Consider the following 10,165-nt stretch of genomic DNA (forward strand, 5'->3'; position numbering starts at 1 on the left):
TCTGCCAGAGGAGGCTAAAACTATTTTGCAGGAGGTGCATGGAGGCTTTTGTGGAGATCATGCTAGGGGGAAAAACCTGGCCTTGAAGATATTGAGGCAAGGATATTATTGGCTCACTCTATCAAAGGACTCATTTTCCTACGTCCAAAAATGTGACAAGTGCCAACGGTTTTCCACGATCGCCTGAGCTCCACCAGTCGAGCTGAAGATGATCTCGTCCCCATGGCTATTCGCGATCTAGGGAATTGACTTAATTGGAGCCCTGCCCATGGGAAAAGGAGGAGTTTGCTATGCAGTAGTGGCCATTGACTATTTCACGAAGTGGGCAAAAGCAAAGCCCCTGGCAACGATAACGTCAAAGAGAGTCCTCAATTTTGTGGTTCGGAATATCGTCTGTCGGTTCGGACTGTCAAGGAAGATTGTGTCAGACAATGGAACCCAGTTTGATAGCGACCTCTTCACCGAATTTTGTGGAAGACACGGCATAATTAAGATTTTTTCCTCAGTGGCCTACCCCCAGGCTAATGGGCAGGTCGAAGCTGTGAACAAGACGCTCAAGGCAAGCCTTAAGAAGAGGCTGGGCGAGGCCAAGGGAGTTTGGCCCAAGCAATTCCCACAGGTGCTATAGGCGTACCGGACCTCACACCGAACTTCGACGGGGTACACCCCTTTTTCCCTGACTTTCGGAAGTGAGGCCGTCCTTCCTGTCGAAACAAAGATAGTCATGCACAGGACCCAGACCTTCAGCCAGGAGCAGAATGAAAAATTGCTCAGCGCGTCCCTCGACCTGATTAATGAAAAGCAAGAAGATTCACAGCTATGGCTCGCGCATTATCAACAGAATATCACTATTTACTTTAATTCAAAGGTTAAGAAATGTGTCTTTGGATTAGGAGAACTGGTACTCCGAAGGGTGTTTCTAGCGGCCAAGGACCCCAAAGATGGTGCCTTAGGCTCGAGCTGGGAAGGGCCCTATCAGATCATCGAAATTGTACAGGAATGTACTTTCAAATTGGCCCGGGTTAATGGAGAAATGGTACCACGGACCTGGAATGCTATACATTTGAGAAAGTATTATCAGTAATCAAACATCTTGTCTATGTAAGGCTTGCATTTAAAAGCTAATTAATTATAAAAAAAAAATGAGGATGTGTATGGTTTCATTTATGTCTGTACGGTTTCATTTGTATATTAGTTCAAAGTAACCCAGCAAGTCCACTTCCTGATTACTTGGGGGGCAGATCATCCGACGACAAGGTTCCAAAACCTAGAAGTTGGTTAAATTGATTAATCAGTGTTTTTTCTAAAAAAACACACGGTGTCGATAAAACTAATGCGAACTAAGTTTTTAAAATTAAATATCTTGGACACGAACAGGTTCCAAAACTTAGAAGTTGGTTAAATTGATTATCCAGTGTTTTTTCTTAAAAAAACACATGGTGTCGATAAAACTAACGCGAACTAAGTTTTTATAATTAAATATCCTAGACACGACCAGGTTCCAAAACTTAGAAGTTGGTTAAATTGATTATCCAGTGTTTTTTCTTAAAAAAACACACGGTGTCGATAAAACTAACGCGAACTAAGTTTTTAAAATTAAATATCCTGGACACGACCATGTTCCAAAACATAGAAGTTGGTTAAATTGATTATCCAGTGTTTTTTCTAAAAAAAACACACGGTGTCGATAAAACTAACGCAAACTAAGTTTTTAAAATTAAATATCCTGGACACGACCAACTTCCAAAACTTAGAAGTTGGTTAAATTGATTAACCAGGGTTTTTTCTAAAAAAAAACACAAGGTATCGATAAAGCTAACGTGAACTAGTTTTTGCCTAGCACATCATAAAGGACGAGAGATTGGAAAACAAGTAAAACTTGGATAACTGAAGTTGATGTACAAATTGTCTCGAGGAGAATAACCTCGTGCTTAGCATTTACAAATAAAATCAAATAAAAATTAAAGTACAAAAATTCTAAGCCCCCCCAGGCCACTCTGAGGACGTTACCTCCTTAGTCTCCTGCTCGCCCGCAGTGGAGGTCTCCCCGGTCTCAATCGGCGCCTGCAGCTCCTGTTGTAGCCAAACCTTGAACTTCTCGAGGAATTTTTCATCCTAATTGAAGGCCCAGCAGTGGTACAGCATGCTCTCCATGGTGGAGGTTGATGCCTTTTTCTCCTCCAGAAGGGTCGCCTAGACCTCCAGTTGTTTTGCCTTGGCCCCCTCGAGCTCGACCTGAAGGGCTACCGAGACTTCCTTCGCCGCCTGCTTGCCTTCCTGAGCAGTGGTTAAGGCAGGCTTCACCGCCTGTTCACTCGCCTGGGCCGCCACCAAGGTAGCTTTGGCATTCTGCTCGCTCTGTTGAGAAGTGGCGAGAGCAGCTTGGGCCGCAGTCAGCTCGGCTTGGAGTTCGTCAGTCCTAGCCCTTGCCCGAGATATGCTACGGTGTTGAGCCAGGGCCGCCTGCAAAGAAGCAAAGAAACAGTTAGGTGCATACCAAGGGGAATAATAAAAAACAATCAGGTCAAGAAAAGTGCTTACCGAGAGGTTCATTCCCAGGGCTGACTCCATGACGTTCTCCGGGCTCCTCTCCTCGATCGCCCTTAAGTCGTTGGGCTTGGCCTTGTAAAAATGTTCCACCGCGCAGTTCTCCATCCCATAGACCGTGTAATATCCAACATTTTCATAATACATTTCTTTATTATAAATCAGAGTTTCAATACATAAAATGTACAAGTTTACAAATTTAAGAAATAGTAATGGAAAAATAGTGTTTAAAATATGATTTTATGTTTTTAATGAGATTAAAGAGAGAGAAACTTGAGTAGTCAAGTATTAAATCCAAATGTCATATAATTTTAATTGGGGATTTTTATAAAATTAAGAAAGTTTTGCTAAAGGGCTTATTTGAAAAAAAAATTAGTATTTTGGGTTTAAGTGTAATTTAAAAAAAAAAGAAAAGGCTTCTGCCTTTTAACCAAGCATCTCTCTCTCTCTCTCTCTCTCTCTCTCTCTCTCTCTCTCTCTCTCTCTCTCTCTCTCTCTCTCTCTCTCTCTCGCGTGCGTGCGTCTGCCTGACCACCGAACATCCACCGGCGATCACCACTTATAGCCATGCGATGGACCGTTGGATTCAGAGGCCTCCGAACTATCAACCTCGCGGGAATCTAGAGCTCACTCGCCGATTAAACACCTCAACTAGTCGATTTAAGTTCGGCCACCCCGCGACTTCAAAGTTGCGATTCGGCCACCTCGGGCATCCGTTTGCCGATCCGTCACCACCATCGTGTTCCTCGTGTTGTGGGCTTCAAAACCCAATAACTTGTTCCTAAATCTACCATAGTTGGGTGGTGGGCCCACCATGAGCTACCACGATCCACCGTAGACCGACGGTCGAAACTTAGTGTTCGAGGTTCCGAAGTACGTTTTGAGTTTCAGAAAATCACCGTTTGACTTGTTGTGGAACCCAATCATTGTGGTATAATTTCTTTGACCTATACAATGTGATTTAATTGTGATTGATTAGAGTAATTGTTATTATGTGTATTTATAGTATATAATTATATATTATTGATATATGGAATATTTTTCTGTAATTATACTGGCTGTCTGGGATTATATGTATTTTTTATACAGGTTTTGATTTTGGGATTGTCCACTTTATAGCCGTTGTGCTGTCCATTTTTCTAGAAAATATTAAATAAATTATAAAAATACATATTTAATTGATTTTCCATTAATATGGAAATTATTATGGTTAATTAATTTTAATTATTATTGTTATTGTTTTGTTAAGTAAATCAAGAATACAGTTTCATGTATATTTATATATATATATATGTATATATGAAAAGTGTGATTTATAATAAACCTATTATTTAACCATTATTATTGTATATTAATATTTTTGTTAATATTTTAATATTAAAATAATATCAAATATTAGTTTCTTACAGTTATTGATATTTGTAAGACCAGTGAATTTTGGAGAAAGTATATTTATTATCATTGGAATTGATATTATGACTAATTAATAATAATATAAATATTTATAATTATATTATTATCATTATATCGATTATTACAACTTTATGTTAAAAATATGATTTCTTTTATAAAATGACTATTTGAATATATACATTCACATATGTATTGTTATTGAGGTATTTTGTTATTAATATTGAAATAAGTTTATTTATAGACGATAATTATTATTGTTGTTGTGATTATTATTATTATTGTTGTTGTTATTATTATCATGAGAGTACATTATTTTATGAGCAAGGTTTAAAACATGGTTTTATATGAAGAGTTAATTGCATTACAATGATAATAATTATTATTATCATTTATATAGTTTTTGGTATTGTTAATATACACTATCAATAGTGTATATTTACAGATTTGATAGAATTTAATAAATGATGTGCCTTGAATAGGATTTGTATGGATTTGATTGATTGACTCTTGGTGAGCAGTTTTAAAATAAGCTAAGGACCTAAGGTAAGTAAATCTCGCCTTTTGTGCTTAAGTGTAAGATGCATGACTACATTGATTGTGTACATCTGATGAGTTAAGTATGGTATGATGATGATGCATATGATAAGTATGTGAAGAATGGTTATATGAATATCATAAAGGTGTTGTGTGATATGTAATTGATGAATTTCGTGATATGTGAAATATGTCTTACTTGGTTAAGATTGATATGAATTATGTGCAAGTATGTGTTCTTATGTTGATGAATATGTGGATTACTTTCATGTTCATGATTTTTATTATGTGTTATGATATATGAAGCATTTAAGTTTTTTGGCTGGAAACCTTAGACCTGAGCCATAGCTCTACGTTAAGGTATAACAACGCCACCAACCCAAAGCTTCATGTATTATGACTAAAGATGTTTTCAGTTATATGAGATGTGATACAATGCTTTGATTGAATACCATCAAACATGAACATTGGCATTTCAGCATCTACATGTATGCATGGCATGTATAGTTATGTGATATAAGACCATGCATATGAATATGAGAAAAGTTATGAAATGCCTTGAAAAAGTCTTATGTAAAGTTGAACATTTTAATGACACAAGGCTTAAGCAAAGTGATAATAAGATGTTAAAAAGGGTGTCACTGTTTCGATGAAGCAATTAAGTAAGTTCAGTAAAGAAGACGGAGGTCTATAAGGCTTATAGTGGCTGCCCACTGGTATGGGCTAGGTCAGAGTTGACCATTCAGATATGTTTGCCATGTTTCCGTCTTTCTCCTCCATATGTGTAATAAGTATGGAAGCTATGGCAACGATGAAATGAGTGTTATGATGAGCCTAGCTGCGATGATGGCTAGCCAGAGGAGAACCCATAGGATTCTATATGATATGTGTAACAAGCCCTGCAGGCATTGGCCGAATCAAACAGTGTGCACAAGTGATATTGGGCCCATAAAAATGTGAAACTAAAAGAAAGAGCATAAAAGTAAAGTTTGAAAGTGCATGAGCAATAAATGAAATGCATAAGTATATAAGTCAGCATATTAGTATATGTGCACTACAAACTCACGACATTCATGTGTATGTGTATGCATGAGATTTGCTTACTGAGCGTTAGCTCATTATGTTATTTTCCAACATTTTTCCAGGTGTGGCTTTAGCTGTTGAGCAACTTGTGGAGTACGGACTCAGTAGCAATGCAATAATGGTTTAGAGTTTTCATATGGCTACATTAAATTTAAAGTATTCATACATGTAATAATTTCTACTAATAAGTTTATATAAAAGTTTTAAATTTTTCTGTATTTCTTCGTATCATTTTATTTAATTATTTTGGTCAAGTGCCTAACATACTCGTAAACCCTAGAATTACGAGTGTGTGGCGGATGTACCCTACCTTAGGGACGTTACAGATGGTATCAGAGCCTTGAGTTTGTATATGTCGTATACTCGTTATGTTATTAAATTTTGGGATCCGAAATGCTACTGAGTTCCGCCACAAGACAAGCCATACATTAATGGTTAGTATAATCTATCCATATTTTAGTTAATGTATGTTAATGATGTTTTATAATTGTATTAGAAACTCATTGTGTGTTTGAGTTTCCATGATATAAGTATGAGTTTGGATTAAACGATTATTCTCATACTTGATAGAGAAACTGAAATTTGTTATTTATCTGAATCCATGCCTTTATTACTGATGTGATAAATAATTGATGATTTATCGATGTCGATGTTTAGATTATTATTTGATATTCTCAAGCTTTGAAAGTGACCTATCAGTTCAGTTAGTGTGTTAAGGGTTAATATGTCAGGTTAGTGTTTTGGAGAGCAGAGTTTTAAGTTATCGTTGAGAGCACACAATAAGAAACTTTAGTGAAACAGTAGTAAATATATAGATAAAAAAAAAGTACATAATACATTAAGGATTGGGGTTTTGGACACGTTCTACCTCGTTGATCAACTTATGTTGTTCAACTATAAGGTTCTCCCCAGTAGTTTGCAGTGTCTGACATTTTTCCTTCATATCGACTGAGTAATTAGCTAGAAGTTTAGTTAAAGTCCCATTCTCCTTAACCAACTTCTCTTTCTCTCGAGTTAATCTCTTGTTAGCATTTCTAATGGTTAGCATCTCTTGTTTTTGTGTTTCTATATACCTTTTCAAGTGGTCAACCTCTTGTTCTCTTGCAAGAACCCGTTGGCCTAGGTTTGAGACCGATGCTGCCGTCTGAATGGTAAGAACTAAGGAATCTTTTACAGCTTGTAGGTCCGACCTATGGGATAAAATTGTTTGGTCTTTAGGGGTGAGTATGCTTTGACCTATACTAATGGCCACCTTTTTATCGAGCATAGCTGAATCCTCCACCGTGACAAGGCCAGTATCAGAGTAAAATTTGGGAAGCCAAACTCTGGGAAATTGAGTATTTCGTTCTAGGATGTGTACCGTAGGATACACCATTAACTGTGGTAGGGGTGCAGAAATTTTTGGTGAAGGTTCGATAGTGAGTAGATTTGGCTCAGGTAAAGCTAAAGTTAGGTCTAAGTTCATCTGAGATGATGAGGATGCCATGTGTTGCTTAGCTTGGGTAATGGACGGAAGTAATAATGATTTGGTTTTCAAAAGCTTGAGATTGATTGTGTTCTAGTGTGTATGTGAAGAATTTTATTTATAGAAAAATGTGTTGAACTGTTGGGTCATTGGATCCTTGAATTTGGTTGTTTTCAAGATAGATATCACAGATTTTATCTTGTTTAATATGTGTTACACTATCCTCTCTGATGATGAAAGTCAAACTTATTAAATGTTGTCGACAAAGAAATCACTTCTATTGATTTTGCGATCCTGATTTGAACATGGAAACAATTTGTGAATTGTTGAATGAATCGAGGTGACAAATGTTATTTACTGAATTACTCTGTAGTGTGAATTACTTTCGGCGGTTAAATTATAGTATATTAGCTGCTTTATCCCGAAAGTAAGTTAATGTATTACTTGCGTGAAGTGATGACTAAGTATTATTGGTATAGGTGTTGAAACGAGACATGTATATCTTATTAAAACATGTGGGAATTATTTGTTTTAGTAGATAAAGTGGTGGATTGGTTAGTCAAGACTTATCCCATGTTTTATTCAATGAGGGGATACTAAGCTAAGTGTGTGAATTTCCGAGTGGCCACGGTTATTTGCATTCTAGCATAGTATCAATACGCCCTTTATTATTTTTATACATTTGAAAACAATTTTGATTTTTAAATGTTTTCTTAGAGAAAGAATGAGAGTAAGGCTTTTCTGAAATGGTACCTAATGAATGGCCTATCTCACTATTTCTCATTCAGAGCAAGAAGTCGGTTTTGACAACGAAAGGGTTTCACAGAGACTTGGTTTTAAAAAATAATCTTCATCGGCTATATAATTGTTTTCTAGTTATCTATTTTTTTTATGTCGATAAAATTTTTATTGAACAAACTTGTTGCTCAATTTAGCATCTATCATCAAGGTATAACCAGTCAATTGCATCTGCTAAAAAAAAAATTGACTGTAAAAGATGAATATCAAGGATGTTTTCCTGATGATGGTCGTTTTCTTTTCTTACGTTATGTGGTTTGTGTTCAGAAGTATAGATGATGAGGATTCGTTTGTATTTTCGTATACATTCATTGTAATTTATACTCTTGTTGTAGCTCATTTCCTTTCTTTCCATATTGTATTCCTCATGTGAGGAGTTTACACATCCTCGTCTTTTTATATATGATAAGGATTGCAAGTCAAGAATAAGTTTCGTTTTTCGGGGTGAAAGTAAGTGTTGTGTATAAAATCTTATGTTGTGTAATGTTGTTCTGTTTATTTGTAATGGTAGTTCTTGTCTCCGATTATCTAATTTATGTGGCGGACGTACCCTATCTTAGGGACGTTACAGATCGTCCCCCAAAAAGTGTCTGGAATTTGCTCCAGGTCCTGGGGGTTGACAGGAATGCGGACGGAGGTGGAAGGGATCACTGGAGCCGAGGGACCAGTTGGTGCTACCTGGTCCTGCGCAGGAGCTGGGGGAAGGCGAGGAGGGGGTGCGGCCGGACCCCTCTTCTTCGCAGGGGCGACAGGCGCAGTTCCTGTGCTCATGCTTGTCCCTTTGGCCGGGGATTTGGAAGCAACCGTGGCCAGAGGAGTTTTCTTCGACGTGGGTCGAAGTTTCTTGACTAGGGTGCCACCGCTGGATCTCCCCTCCTGGAACATCAACTGGATGTCGAGTTCCCCTCGTTGTTCCATCTCCTCAACTGAAAAAGAAAGGAAAATTTGTTAGATATACATGCATACTCATCAGTATGCAAGGAAAGTACATACAAAGTATCAAAAAATCCTACCCTCCGAGCTAGAGGAGGAGTCTATTTCCACGACCTCTGGCCTCAGAGCTGCTATGAGAGAAGGAGAGTCTAAGTCAAACACTTCTTGGATTAAGGGAGGTTCTGGGTCAGACTCTACCTCGGGGCTGGACCCCTCTACATATTGCCTAAGTCCTGGGGCTACAACACCTTGGAGAAGGGACGGCCGCGACCTAAGGTTGGTTCCATACTCTTCAAAGAAGGTCGACCTAATGGACAAGGTATTGTCAACCACTACGGTCCCCCTAGGATGGCCCATATCATACCAGAGAACCAAGTGGTCCACACACTGGAGCAAGGTGATATTGCGATCTGGGTCATCAAGGTTACGGTGTACGAGCTGGTTGAGGTTGAACCTAACTAGCCTAAGGTCAACCACGACCCTATCTAAATCCCTAAAAGGATATGGGTTACCTTGGCCGGAGGGGCGGGCTGCTACCCCCGACGTGGCTCGCTCAGCAATGGGATCCCCAGCGGCCTCAGAAACTCGCCTCTTTCGCACGAGGGGTACCTCATCCTCCTCTGATTCCTCGCGCGTCAGCCTCAGCATTCCTTTCGGGAATGGGAGGGAGCTCGCGGATTATGGGAGCAGTGGCCCGCGTCCTTCCCAAGGCCAGGGTCTGACCTTCAACAATCAGCTTGCACGCCAGCATATTTTCATCAGACACGAGTTGACGGTAGTCCTTCTCATTGGATGAAAGCCCCGCCAAAGTCTCGTACTGACCCCCAAGGGTCACTGATCTGGCCGTCCTCGCAAAAATGGCTGCGCGAATACATTCCAATCAATATACACACAAGGAAAACTAAGTATGAAAGGAATTTTATGCGAGCTGAGAAAAGAAAACTTACGGGGGCGGTTGAAGTATCGGTGTTCGTAGTTGCAGAACCCGTTCGACATGAAGAATTGATCTTTGAAGTCATTGGGGTGGCTGGGTAGCTCGATGACTGCAGGCGAGTTCAGAAATTGGGTCAAATAATAGAACCCGTCCCGTCATCCCCTCTGGTCCGGGCTGGCTTTGAGGCAGAAGAAGTAGAGGATGTCTACCGGAGTGAGGACCTCCCACTCATGCTTCAGGAACGGGTATTTCAACCCCGCCAGCGACCGGTACAAGTTGGGGGGGAGCTGGAATGGTGCCAACCTCACGTAATTGAGGAAGTCCACAAAGTATTGGTCGAGGGGGAGAAAGGCCCCGGCCTTCAAATGTTCTTCACTCCAGGCTGCGAAGTTGTCCTGGAGTAGTGAACAGCTCCGCTCCCCCTCGTAGGGAGGTCGAGCGATTAAGGTCCCTTTCTC

Source organism: Humulus lupulus, chromosome 2 (genome assembly GCF_963169125.1).
Source record: "Humulus lupulus chromosome 2, drHumLupu1.1, whole genome shotgun sequence".
Taxonomy (NCBI): domain Eukaryota; kingdom Viridiplantae; phylum Streptophyta; class Magnoliopsida; order Rosales; family Cannabaceae; genus Humulus; species Humulus lupulus.